Raw genomic sequence first — 13,258 nt, forward strand, 5'->3', positions numbered from 1 at the left:
CATGGGAAGGTTGTCTCCTGTTTCACGGGTGCTGTGTCTGGGAACCAACGGGTTGTGCTGAGTTGGAGGAGGTCAGTGCTGTGCCTAGCAAGAGAGCACTGGCACAAGGTGAGATCATGGAAGAATGAGTCTCAAGCACAGTGCCATGGCCAAAATTATTTGTATTTCCTGGTTGTTGATCTGGAACCTTTAGCCACCAAGAATCTGAAGCACTTACTCTAGACTACCTGGTTGTGGCTTCACTGTTAGGATCATACTCACCCACCTCCCTCAGATAGCTGCCTATTTTACAAAGAGCTCAGTACAAGCAGAGGAACAAGCAGGCTCAGCTGATCCAGAAATAAGACCCAGGCTTGCTAGGCTGTATTTTCTAGAAGTATGTAGATCTCCATGACTCCAGCAGGGAGGTCCTCTTCTGGTGGTCTGCTGATGCACATGTCTGTAGTCCGTAAATGAATCTGAATTGTAGCAGCCTGCTTGATGTCAGCCACTGAACAGCAGTAGGAGTCAAGGTTGCAGCTTTTCTTTATCACTGACTCATGGCTGGTTTTGAACGTGGATCCCAGAGCTGAAATGTTTTTGGTGCCATCACCAGCCACCCGATTACAGTTCTTGATCCTGTGGTTAAATATGGGCAGACAAATTTCTGGTCCACCTCAGTGCACAACAGTGTCTCTTTGGTTTTTGCATTCATTTCCCAAGAGTGAATAAATCATTTCTAAGTACCCGTTCCCAGGGAAGAAGTTGATTTCTTCCTACTATGTCCATGATGAACAAGGATACTCACATTATTTCTTATTATTTGGGTGCACACAATGTGCACTTCACTTTGAAGCATGAAAGTGTTATTTATATTTTGCTACTCTTAAGGAGTGGCTACACACAATGCACTTTGTGGGCATTGTTGCCTGTTTAATGTTCAAACAAAAACCAAATGTTAGTTTCTTTGTGTTACAGTGCTGTGCTGATGTGCCTGCTGGGACCTGGGTTCCCTTGTGTCGGATGTGGTGTATGCACATACAGAGCACACAGGGGTCGTGGCTCTGAGCAGCTGATGAGTGAGGCTCTGGGGGCCACCCTGTGCTTTTACTGTGGAGGCTGTTTAGTTAATTTGCCCAAGATCTTTGGAAAACTCTGGTAGAGCTCAGAACGGACTCTCCCAAGCCCTAATTCAGTGGCATCCTCACCAGATCCCTCTTCTTTTCTGCAGGTCAGACGGTTACTGTGTGCTGTGGAGTGATCGCAGCTCCTCTATATTTTAACATCCTTGTTGGCCATGATCAGGTAGGCACAGTACACGGGTGCTTGGAGGTAACTGCACAGGGATGGCCAGGTCACCGGACAGGGAGGGTGCTTGGGCAGGAGCTGTGATAACTAAGACAATGCAGCAGCAGAGATTCCTGTGTGTCCTCCTGTGGAAGGGCCTTTCCACTCTGCTGGGGAAGGAGGACTTGTCCCTGTAGCTGCAGAGTAAGGAGAGCCGTGGGGGAGCAGGCATGGAGCTGGGGTGCTCTTCCCCACCTCCCCTTCCAGGCTGGGCTTTGTGGCAAGGGCTCTGCAGGTCCCATGTTCATCTGAACATGGCACCACAGCAATTTTAGGGCAACTGTGACTGGGGGGTTTGTGACTGTTGTCACTGTAATTATCTGTCTGGTCAATAAAATGAAGGGTACTAAGCCCCGGCAGTTTGAGGGAATGAAGACTGACTTAATTACAGCAACCAAATCTCTCACATCTCTCCCGTCCACTGGAACACCAGCCCACATTCATGTGCTGCCCTTTAACAGAGCTGCCTATCATGCGTCTAAACAAACAAGTAGGGAAGACAGAGGGGAGATTGTTTGTCAGGGATGTGTCTTTGCGAGGGAGGAGCAGCAATATCTGCAGGAGGGACTGAGGTGAAACCCAACATCAAAGGCAAGAGGCTGTCAGCACATTTAACTTTACAGAAACCCTTCTCCTAATAAAAAAGGAATGACCTCGTTACTACGGACACCAACAGTTCCCAGGGGAACACCGGGAGACTGCTGCCTGCACTTTTAATATTCACTTTACAAACAAATGGGAAACCTTGAAATAATTCTGGTGTTGTTCTTGGCAAGTTGTTACAATGTTGTGTCCTTATAAAAATCATTTCAGGATTTATGTAGTGTGAGCTTACTTTTCATCTGCTGCTTTTCCTTGCTAGCAATCTCCCTCCCTCTGACTGCCCGAGTCTCCGTGGGAAAGATCAGGATGCCCAACGAGTGAGGTGCTGGCCATGCCAGGAGGTTCAGCAGGAGGCAATGTTAGGCTTGGCTTTGACTGCTGAGAGAGGACTAATTTCTGAAGGAGATGCTCTAAAGCTGGGCCTGGACCTGGGCCACAGCCAGCAAGCAAAGTCCCATCAGGAGACCGTGCCTGGGTGAAGGGTAGAGGGAGCTCTGAGCTGGCTGTGGTGCTGGGGCAGGGGTGAGGAGGGGACAGTGGGGCCGGTGGAGGCTGGCAGGATCCTGGCTGCTGTAGCCCTGCAGGCAGCCTGGTGTGAAGCTGTGTGGGGATGCAGGGTGGGCCAGTTCCAAGCTTTTCTCCTTTCGGCTTCTCCCAGCAGGAGTCACCACAGGCAGTAATGCCAGGAAAGCTAGTGTGGAGCAGATCTGTGTCTCCTCCAAGCCCCTGTGAAAGAGTGAGGGAGACAGAGAATATGTGGCTGAAATGAAAGAATACTTGCAAAGTGTAAGGCTGTTCAGTCAGCCAAATACCTCTGCAACTTACATGAGCAGTCTCTTTTCACGGCCTAGGCTTTCTCCCCAAGTTACCACAGTCTCAGTGACCAGAAATCTTCCCAAATGTTTCCTTGGTGTTACATTTCCTGTGTGGTACCTGAGGGAGGTTTGCCGGCATGGTTTCATTGCCTCTTAGTGGGAGAAAATGCTCTGTACTGGAAATAAGCCCTTACAGCTGATGCCTCAAGCTATTCAGTAGCAGTCCACAAACTCTCACCCACACTTCAGCTAGTGTGCAGCCTGGGGGGTACCCCTTCCGCTGCTGGCATCTGCACACATTGATGTGCAGCATCAGGCACACCCCAACACACCCATGAAAATACAAATGTGCATATATGTATGTAATTTAACTCCCATGTGCCCACCCACATACATACACAAAAGAGCTTGCTTCTCTGCATATCAGTATGTTCCTCCTGAGTCGTCTCCATTTGCTCATATATGGCCATCCACCACTGGTGGAAATTTGCTGCTGATTCTGACAGTTGTGTGGAACTCAACTTTATGCCTTGGGTTCATCCTTTGTACAGCCAGCCTTGAAACCAAACTGTGGGAAAGGTGGCTCTTATTTGAATACCTGTAATTCATACTTTACCTGCTCTTCTAGGTGTCTGCTTAGCCTCACTTCAACCCAGACTCATTTGGTCTGAGCCCAGGATTTCTGACTGTGGCTGAAAAGCAAAAGGCAAGCGCCTGCTGTTCCTCTAGGCTTCAAGCAGAAGGATGAAGTGCAGAAAAAGAAATATAATGATGGCAAGTAGGCTGTGGGAATGACACCGTTTATTGATACTCCAGGTATGAAAGAACCCACTAACGAGCAATTTACAAAAGACACTTTTGAGCCATTTTGAAGGAAATCACTGACTGCTGTGAGCAGGAAAGTGCAGACAGCTTCATGCAAGGATGAGCCGCTGCCCAGCAGCTGGCCTTCGTAGTTGTGAGCTATGCAAGAACCACAAGCAGCTCTTTCCACATCTGCACCCTCCTCTGTGGATGTCTAGGAGCAGGTATTTACCCTCTGCAGAATCCTGCCAGTCACCCACATCATGTGGGCAGAGCTAAGGTTGCACAGAGGTCTAAGCTAGCTGGCATCCCTGTCTTCTACAGCTGGGCAACAATGGGGGATCTTTCCTTGTACCAGCTGAACATGTCTAACAGGCATGTGGACCTAGCATTTTTTCCCCCCCGACCTTCTTCTTGTGTCCCAAAGATTAGAGTGTTAATGAACAAAATCCATTCTGAAGGTTTGTCATTGTCAATTTGTCATTTAAATCCTTGACTAAATGGTTCCTTGGAAGTGTAGAGAAAATACTCTTTAAAGCACAGCAACTAGATCATGGCAGTATCTGGCCAACTGCTACTTCTTTGCAACCTGAATTTCATGTAGAGTGGACCTGGAAATTTTATCTCCTTTGTAAAGACCTTAGAAATCTACATATCAGACACTACAAGAAAAGCCAGATATTAATACAGAATGATGGCCAGTATTCTCTTTCCTTGAATGATGTAAATACGTTGTCCTTGGTAAGTGCAAATGGAGTTATCCTGTGTTAAACCTCAGCGCCAATGATACGAATCACTGCAATGCTGTTTTGCAAAGGTTCTAGAGACTTCTATAAAAACATACTTCGCTGGGGTTTTCTCTTGTTCTGGCACACTTGCTTATTTTGATTCTCTGTTACGGCAAGTTTCATCCAAACACTAACAGGAATTTGAAGATGTTAATAAAAAAGGAAGATACTCCAAAGTGCAAGCGCGCGTTTGTGTACATGCTCCCATATTTGTAAATAATCCCATATGTACTGGTGATAATTTTGAGTCCTGGGGGGGGCACGCTGTCACAGCTCAACCTGTTGGATCATGTCACTGCCAGCAAGTGAAAAGTAGGAGGATGGACTTGCAAAGACCATCCTCATTGACTCCACTGAATTCCCAGGTAGACTTTTACATGCACACCTAACCTTGAGCAAAGGTACAGCTAGGCAGTGAATTAAAAAATAGCCACGTGTGTGCCCAGAATTGCAAGTGCAAGTGGGCATACGAAGGTCCATGTGCTACAGCATAAGGGAGGATGGCTTGTAACTAGCGGTTCAAAGAGACAGTAGGAAATCTGGGGTCACTGCCTGGCTCTGCCACAGATTTGCAAGATAGCCTTGCCTCATTTACTTAATTTACCTGTTCTCTGGACTCCAGCTAGGGCAAGGAGGCAATAGTACCTCCTTAGTGGTTCTTGTACCTTGAGATTGTGAAAAGGGAGGACTTAACCTTCTCTGTGTTTGTATACTCCTGAATGAGTCCATATTAGAACTGCCCAGGTCTTCTGGTGGTCCCCAAAGTAGTTATATCAAATATCTGGACCAACAATAAAACTTTACAATGTCTGTCCATTTAGGGTTGAAGGACATATTTCATTCAGCAACCTGGAATGTAAAGTTTGCCTATAGTTTCAAGTCCTAATTTCTTGCTTTTTTGTTATTTTAGGTCATTGAAGTAATATTAAAAAAGCTCATCCCCTCCTTGTTTTAAATCAAGAGAATATCTAACTTTAAAAGCATCTCATTCAGATTTTCTTCTGGGTCACTTTTGGGTCTTTCTTCCTCCAACCAAAAGGTTGCAGCACAGTGGCACACCTGGCAGAAGTGCTTTAGCCCAGTCAGCTGCAATTTTCCAGAGAAACCTCTTTGCTGGATAATTCCTCATGAGGCTGGAGGAGAAGGCTGGTTTGTGTAGCTGTCTGCATTGACAGGGAAGGTTGCCCTCCTTCAGTGCCTGACTGCTGACTTTGAGAGTGTGGGGCACTGAATGACCCAGCAGAGAGGTATCACCTGTGAGCAAGGAGGTAAGAACAAGTCCTTTTGGTGAGATGCTCTTACTCTGTACACGTCCTCTGCCTTTCTAGGTGGGACAGTGTGGCCTCTTTAACCCCATCACTGGATCAGTGCTCCCAAATTAGTGTAATCATCCCACCCAAATTAAGCAAGTTGCTCCTGGCTCCACAATCCAGCCTTGGGCATCCCCTCTCAGCCTGAAACCCGCATCCCCCTCTTCATCCCTCCCCCCTGAAGCCCCCTGCTTGTGGGCTCCTTGATATTTTCCAGTCCTTCCCTAATGAGCACTGCAGAATTACAGCTAATTAAGGATGTAAATGATGCTGGAGAGAGAGAGGGAGAGGATGGGAAGGGGTGGGGGGAGGGCAGCTACTTGCTGTGTGCAACTCTGCAGTAAAGTGTCTCCTACCTCAGCAGAAAAGTTATCACGGGAGACAATGTCAACTTTATGGAGGGGGGAGGGCTCTTCTCATGGCTCCATCCCCGCCTGCAATAGCTGCCGCCTCTCTTTTATGTGTCAGCGCTGCAGATGCTGATGTCCTCCCTCCCAAATGCTGCTTTGTCAGCCGGTGCTGTCACTGAGCCCTGGTCTCTCTCTCTCGTGCTTGCTGCCACTCTTGCCTATGTGCTACCTGTGGGGCGGAGGGCTCAGAAGACCCCAAAACTTGCAGTCACTCTGGGTAGGCAACCTGTTGTGCCCCACTTGCTTGCAAAGGGATATTGCCCCTGTGGTGTGGGCCAGGTCCACGTCCAGTTCCAGGGGGCTGGAGAGGACTCCAGTGCTTGGGGGGTGGTGGGTTTTGGCCACTTCTCCTGGGCATTGGGGCACCTGCCTCTTTGGGCTGCTGCCTGCCAGCTCTAGCTCTTGGCCACCATTCCCTGGGTGGGGGGATTAGAACTAAGCCCCTTATCTCTGCAGCGGTGTCTGGTGGGCTGGCATGATGTACCTTGCAGGGTGACTTGTGCTATCAGCTGGAGCTGGCAGCTTGGGCCACACATCCCTGAGATACATGGCTGCTCACACAAGTGACCTGGTCTGGTTTGCTTTAGGGAATGTTCCTGCAGGGGCACTGGAGGAAAGTGACGTTCATCAGTTAGGGGGTGCAAGCTCCTCACCCCACCACCAGCCCTGGCTGGCAGCTCGTGCCCATGCTGGGGAGCCAGGAGCTGACCGGCTGGCAGCCCCATGTTGGGGGAGATGGCTTTGCTGGCACTGAGCAGCTGTTTGAACCCATTCCAGTCTCGCTGGGTCCTCCTGAGCACGTTTCCAAGCACTTCGGGTCCCCACTGGCATATTTCTCTGTACATTGCCCAGCTCAATAAATTGTGAAGGCACGTTTGCCCCAGCTCCGCAGCTGGTCTGTCTGTCTGTCTGCCTGCCCGGCTGAAGCCGGGGTGTGTGTCCCTGGTCAAGGGGAAACAGCATCGGGTGGCAGTGACGGTGGCAGTGGGTTTTGTTGTTGTTTCCCCAGATCGCTGTGCAATATATTCCGATTTTTTTTCTTGTCATTAAGCCAGTGCCTCAGAGATGATGATGTAGTCCCTATGTGGGCCGCAGAAAGCACTTCGAGCCGTGCTGGAGTCGTGCTGGGTGGCTCTGATAGCAGAGCTAATGGGAGCGAATGGGATGCAACGAACTGTTCTAATGACACCAGCCAGGGAAGAGACAACAGTAAGAATAAATAAATGTTAACTATTTTCCTCTTCCAGACATTTGCATCTATTGCCATTAAGTTCATTTAAATAAGAGAGAGAGCGAGAGAAAAGGGGAAACTTACTACTACTCTTAATAACAAGTGTCTAAAAATAAATTAGGATGCTGGGATGCACTTAAGGCATTTTAAAAATAAGTCTGATTTTTCCCCCCTTTCCTCTTTTTTTTTTAAGTGTTGGAGGGTTTTAATTTGGGCCGAGTAATTTTGGTGCAAACGCTTGGGCGCCTTTCGTTGGGAAATTGGGAGGAATGCAAACAAGATTTCACTTCATTAAACAGGGGCAAACAGTAGAGAAATTGCACTTACTTATGGAAATGACTTTTAAACATGAACAGCATTTACTTGCATTGCCTTGTGCTGAATTTTTTTTCTTTAAAAAAGATTATACATGTGAATAATTCACTGCAGGCCAATTAGATGATGACTTCATTTTTAACCTCTCTTCCTTGCCATCTTGCTGGCTGTCCCTTTCATTGCAATTTCTACCCTCTTCCTTCCCTTCAATAAATTAATAAAGATCAAATAATCCCTCTCCCTGCAGTGCCAAGAACTAGCTTCTTAGAGAGGGTGTAAGGGGAGAAATCAGAGGATCACCATCTCTGCTGAGCTGCCCTGGGATGAAGCAGGAATAACTCTGTGGGATTTCTACAAGCAGAGCTACACCCATGTGCTCAGAAAACAGGAATGGAAGAAATGAAAAATGGCCGGAATGAAAAGGAGAAAGAGAAAAAAAAAACATTTCCATGTTCTCTGCATGCGGGATCGGGTGGTGGAGAGAGGCTGAGCAAGCAGGATTCACCTTCTGTAAGGCTTCATTGATGCTGGCAGGACAACACTGCTGTGAGTTTGCTCTACTGGGCTAAGAGTAGCACTCTGATGGGTGACTCCCATGACACTGCTGGGAATAGACCCTCAGAGCAATGGCCTGAAACCATTCAACATCCCTGGGTCTGAATGCAGGCAGCAAAGATGTGGGACCATTGCTTGAAGCAGAGGAGGCTGGCCTGGGATGTGAAAGGGTGATGCTGACTTTTGCCAGGGGCCTGTGGTAAGTGGACCTTACAGAAAGCAGTTAGAGAGTTCTCCATGGGGCCTCACTGATTTCTTCCACCTAACAGATGTTAGATATTCTTGCTGTCATTAATGCATGTGTCAGGACTTTTCCCTGACCCCTGAAACATGAGGTTTCATGCCAGTAGGATCTGCCAAGACTTTCAAGGTGCTGTGAGGAAATGAGCTTCAAAAAGGATGGGGTGTCTGTCCTGTTGTGGGGAAACTGAGGCACAGAGCAGGTAGGACACCCTATGCCCTGGCCAAGCAGAGGCAGCAGTGTGAGAGCTGGGACCCTGGTCAGAAGTAGGGCTGTCCATAATATCATTTGCTCTTCAGTTCTTATTTAAGAGTTTATTTCAATGAAAGAGACCATGCTGGTTGCTCTGGTCAGCAAATGAATGTTTGCTCTGGGCACTGAGTTAAGTATCAAGGATGCTAGAGAATGAGCAAGTCCCTTCTGCGAGTGTGGCGGCAAGGCCTTGGCACATGTCATGAAATCTTCCTGGGAAACTCCTCTCCACACAGCTGCTAGATGTGCAGGGCCTTTCTTCACTCCTGTTCCTGCTGCCTCTGAAGCCTCCACCATGTTCCTCCAGCTCTTCTCTTTCACTGCCCCAGCCTACTCCCTCCAGGCTGCTTCCCAGGATCTTTTGTGGTCATCTTGTCGGTGTGTCCTCTCTCTTCAGATCAGATTCCCAGCCTTTCTGTGCCTCAGTGTTTTTATGGCTCTTTGCTGGTTACAGTTTTAGTGGGGAGGAGGCAGCAGCAAGTGATGACCTGTGATTTCCAGGGAAGGGGAGAACAAGGAAACTTCAAGCAGTGTGGCCTCCCACTGGGAGCAGTCCCTTTTAGAGCCCTTGTGTCAATTATGGCATTCAGAGGCACTTCCCCAATTTATTTATTTACCTTGGGGAAGCCCAGCATGCCCCCTCCAGGGCTCAAGCTCAAGCAAATTCCCTCTCCCTGCAATGGGGCAAAGGTCTTTCAGCCTAGACTTGGGGACTTTGCATTGCTCATTTCTGAGTCAACCTACAACGTTAGGACCTCAGCTCCAGGAAACAGGTTGCCTGATGAAAAGGTTTTCACTTTTAGGCTCCTCTGGCTCCTCTGTTGTACCTGGTGTCCTCCAGCTGAAGCTGGAGCTGAGGAACACATGGACAGCAGTGAGCCCACATTGTACCATGCTTTAGCTCTGTGGCTGGTGCTGCTGGCAGCTGTAATGTACATGACATTTTCTAGCCTCACAAGGCTCTTTTGGACAGCTATTCCAAACAGACTGCAACATAGACACTTTTATCCTGGAATATTCACACTTGGAGTTGTTCAGAGACATCCTCCTGAAAAGTTCCGTGGAGAGATGAGCCCAGAAACACCAGCTATGAAACAGCATGTTGTGTGCTGAGCTCTCTCTGCAGGAGAGGCAGTTCCATCTGCTACACGCCTCCTGAATTCGGGAATAGGACCCTACGGGTTGTTTGGTACCTCCATTGACCTCAGCAGGCTTAACACCAGGGACAAGTTTAGCTCCATGCACTCATTAACCTGCTTCCTCAGTAGTACCTTTGGGGCTGAAGGCTGTGTGAGGTGGGCACCCACAGCAGTGGTACTGCAGCACTTTATGATGGGCACCCTCTTGTTGATCTGCTTGTGAAGCGCCTGGCACCAGGGGACAGTGATGGGTCCTGACCATCCCCATGTCCAGGGGAGCCATGGGTTCATCTGCTGGCAAGGCAAGGCAAAGCAAGGCATGGCAAAGCAAGGCAAGTTCTTTGTCCTGTGTGCAGTCCAAAAGCCTTGTGCTGAGGAAGACTTCAGAGGTTATTGATGTATCTGACTCCGAAATGAGCTTCATTCTTTTGTTCAGCCTCCTAATGACAAAAACAGTCACTGGGCAGTGAATCAACAACCTCAGGTAGAGCTGAGCGAGTGCCAGATGCTGTTATTGATGTTCCTGCTGACACCCTCCCTCCAGGCACTGCAGCCCTGGGGGCTGGAAAGCACAGGGCCAGGTTCCCTGGACAAGGGCCAGAGAAGATGCTGTATTGAGGCCTCCCAGCAGGATTTCTACCTGCAGCCACAGCTCTTGAGAAGAAGATCCACCCTTGTTTTCCACAGGGGCTCTACAAAGAAGTGATGGCGGTGATGGAATACTGATGGAATTGGAGAGCTGCTGATTGTGCTGCCAACTACCATCTGGGCTTGAAAGGTAATGTCAGCACCATCCCCTAAGTGAGTTACATGTTTTTTTTCCAAGCCCAGCAGATATTAGCCCTGATGTGGGGTAAGCACATCCATTTCACCCCATCATTGTTGGAAGCCATATTATCAAGGACTGAATGAAACATGGCATTTTCCACAATGAACTTCAAATGAGTTTCAGTTTGGACAGAGAAGGGACAGCTTCCTCTCACCAAAATTTCTATGAGAGTATATTTTTGATAACAGATAAAACAATCCTTCCATTAAAACAAAAATTTTTCTTCAGCTTTAAAAAGTTTGAACTATTGATAAGTAGGAAGAAGTTAATCTGGATGGTTTCAGGACTATTATGTTTAAAAAGCTAAATGCAGAGTATGTTTCCAGAAATCATCTGCCATTAGAGAAAAAGTCTGCAGTTTTGTGGGACTATGTAATAAAGCAGAAATACTCAGGACGAAGAGGAAAAAGTATCAGTTTTTCTGGATGAGTTTGGAAGGAAACATGGCAAGTGGGAATTGGTAAGTGTAGAAATCCTCCCCTGCCTTTCACTTCTCAAATCTAGAGTGGGGAGACTTCTGATATTATCTTTTCTTTATAGAAGTGATGGAGCCATGTTGGTACTGTGTCCTCACAGTGTGTATCTCTTCACATTAGAGGAGCATGCAGACTTTTAAAAGTGCATTTTGTCTTCTCTTTCTTCTCTTCCTTCCAAAAGACAGATCAATTTCTTTATCTGCTTTGCATAAGTGTGAAGACACCAAGACAAGAGCCACTCACAAATTGCTGTGAGTGGTCCAGCACAGGAAAATGTCCATCGTCAGATGTTCTACTACCATTATTGCACTGTCTTTCACGTGCATTCTTTGATCATCAAATCCTCTTGCCATCTTTGACAAGCAAAAACTATAGAGAAAAAGGCTGGTACAAACCAACTTCTGGTGCTGCAGCACTGAAGTCCTTGCAAAGGGAGGAACATAGAATTGTAGAATCATAGAATAGTTAGGGTTGGAAAGGACCTTAAGATCATCAAGGTCCAGCCCCCCTGCCATGGGCAGGGACACCTCACACTAAACCATGCCACCCAAGGCTCTGTCCAACCTGGCCCTGAACACCGCCAGGGGTGGAGCATTCACAGCTTCCCTGGGCAACCCATTCCAGTGCCTCACCACCCTCACAGTAAAGAACTTCTTCCTTATATCCAATCTAAACTTCCCCTGTTTAAGTTTCAACCCGTTACCCCTTGTCCTATCACTACAGTCCCTAATGAAGAGGCCCTCCCCAGCATCCCTGTACCCACCCCCTTCAGATACTGGAAGGCTGCTATGAGGTCTCCACGCAGCCTTCTCTTCTCCAGGCTGAACAGCCCCAACTTTCTCAGCCTGTCTTCATACGGGAGGTGCTCCAGTCCCCTGATCATCCTCGTGGCCCTCCTCTGGACTTGTTCCAGCAGTTCCATGTCCTTTTTATGTTGAGGACACCAGAACTGCACACAATACTCCAGGTGAGGTCTCACAAGAGCAGAGTAGAGGGGCAGGATCACCTCCTTCGACCTGTTGGTCACGCTCCTTTTGATGCAGCCCAGGATACAGTTGGCTTTCTGGGCTGCGAGCGCACACTGCCGGCTCATGTTCATTTTCTCATTGACCAGCACCCCCAAGTCCTTCTCTGCAGGGCCGCTCTGAGTCTCTTCTCTGCCCAACCTGTAGCTGTGCCTGGGGTTGCTTCGACCCAGCTGTAGGACCTTGCACTTGTGGTTGAACTTCACAAGGTTGGTGTCAGCCCACCTCATAAGTGTGCCAGGGTCCCTCTGGATGGCATTACTTCCTTGCAGCGTATTAAGTGAACCACACAGCTTGGTGTCATCGGCAAATTTGCTGAGGGCACATTCAATCCCACTGTCCATGTCAGCGACAAAGATGTTGAACAAGACTGGTCCCAACACCGATCCCTGAAGGACACCACTTGTTACTGGTCTCCAGCTGGACATTGAGTCATTGACCACAACTCTTTGTGTGCGGCCATCCAGCCAGTTCTTTATCCACTGAGTGGTTCATCTATCAAATTGATGTCTCTCCAATTTAGAGACAAGGTTGTCATGTGGGACAGTGTCGAACACTTAACTTGGGGTGCTACTGGCTGTAGATGCCCCAGGTTTCTGAGAAGATACTGCAAACTGGCATAACTGTGGCTGTTTTTCCCTGATAGGTCACATGCTAGGATACAAGTAAATGGTGGGAAAGCCAAGGGGAAAAGACAGCTATTCCCCTGGGGCCCTGGTGGGAGGAATAAGGATGTCTGGGTTCCTGGGGTAGCCATGGAGAAAAAACCCGAAAGGCCTTATCATGCATTTATTCTGCATTTTCCACTCTGTGGGTCCTACTCCACTCTTCCCTCACCCTCCCCCAGCTCTCCTAGTAATTCAGGAAGAAGAGGCCAAGGAGAGTAATATCATGCTGGAGATAGGACTGGAAGGGCAGTAATTTAGAATCAGAGGCTTATAGTATTACTGCCTGCAAAGCCATTCATGGGAAATGATTCCCCCCATCCCCGTTCCCCCCCCCCTCCCATCCCGCTCTCCTTGCTCTGCAATAACAATAACAGAAATGCCTTCAGGAGGCTTTTCTACTCAAAATGCAGGCAAAGGAGCGCTTTTCTCCACCACCCCTCTTCTTTCCCTCTTCTGCACTCACTTGTCCCC

General features: G+C 48.2%; 1 long non-coding RNA gene across 1 annotated transcript in view; it reads left to right on the forward strand.

Annotated features, from left to right (window-relative positions):
• The window catches only part of LOC136011240 (uncharacterized), a 46,138-nt gene that overhangs the window by 15,079 nt on the left and 17,801 nt on the right, over nucleotides 1–13,258 (forward strand). The window contains exons 4-5 of the long non-coding RNA XR_010611304.1: nucleotides 1,211–1,284; nucleotides 3,373–3,560. This is a non-coding gene — a long non-coding RNA (uncharacterized LOC136011240). The remainder of the gene's footprint in view (nucleotides 1–1,210; nucleotides 1,285–3,372; nucleotides 3,561–13,258) is intronic.

Source organism: Lathamus discolor, chromosome 3 (assembly GCF_037157495.1).
Source record: "Lathamus discolor isolate bLatDis1 chromosome 3, bLatDis1.hap1, whole genome shotgun sequence".
Taxonomy (NCBI): domain Eukaryota; kingdom Metazoa; phylum Chordata; class Aves; order Psittaciformes; family Psittacidae; genus Lathamus; species Lathamus discolor.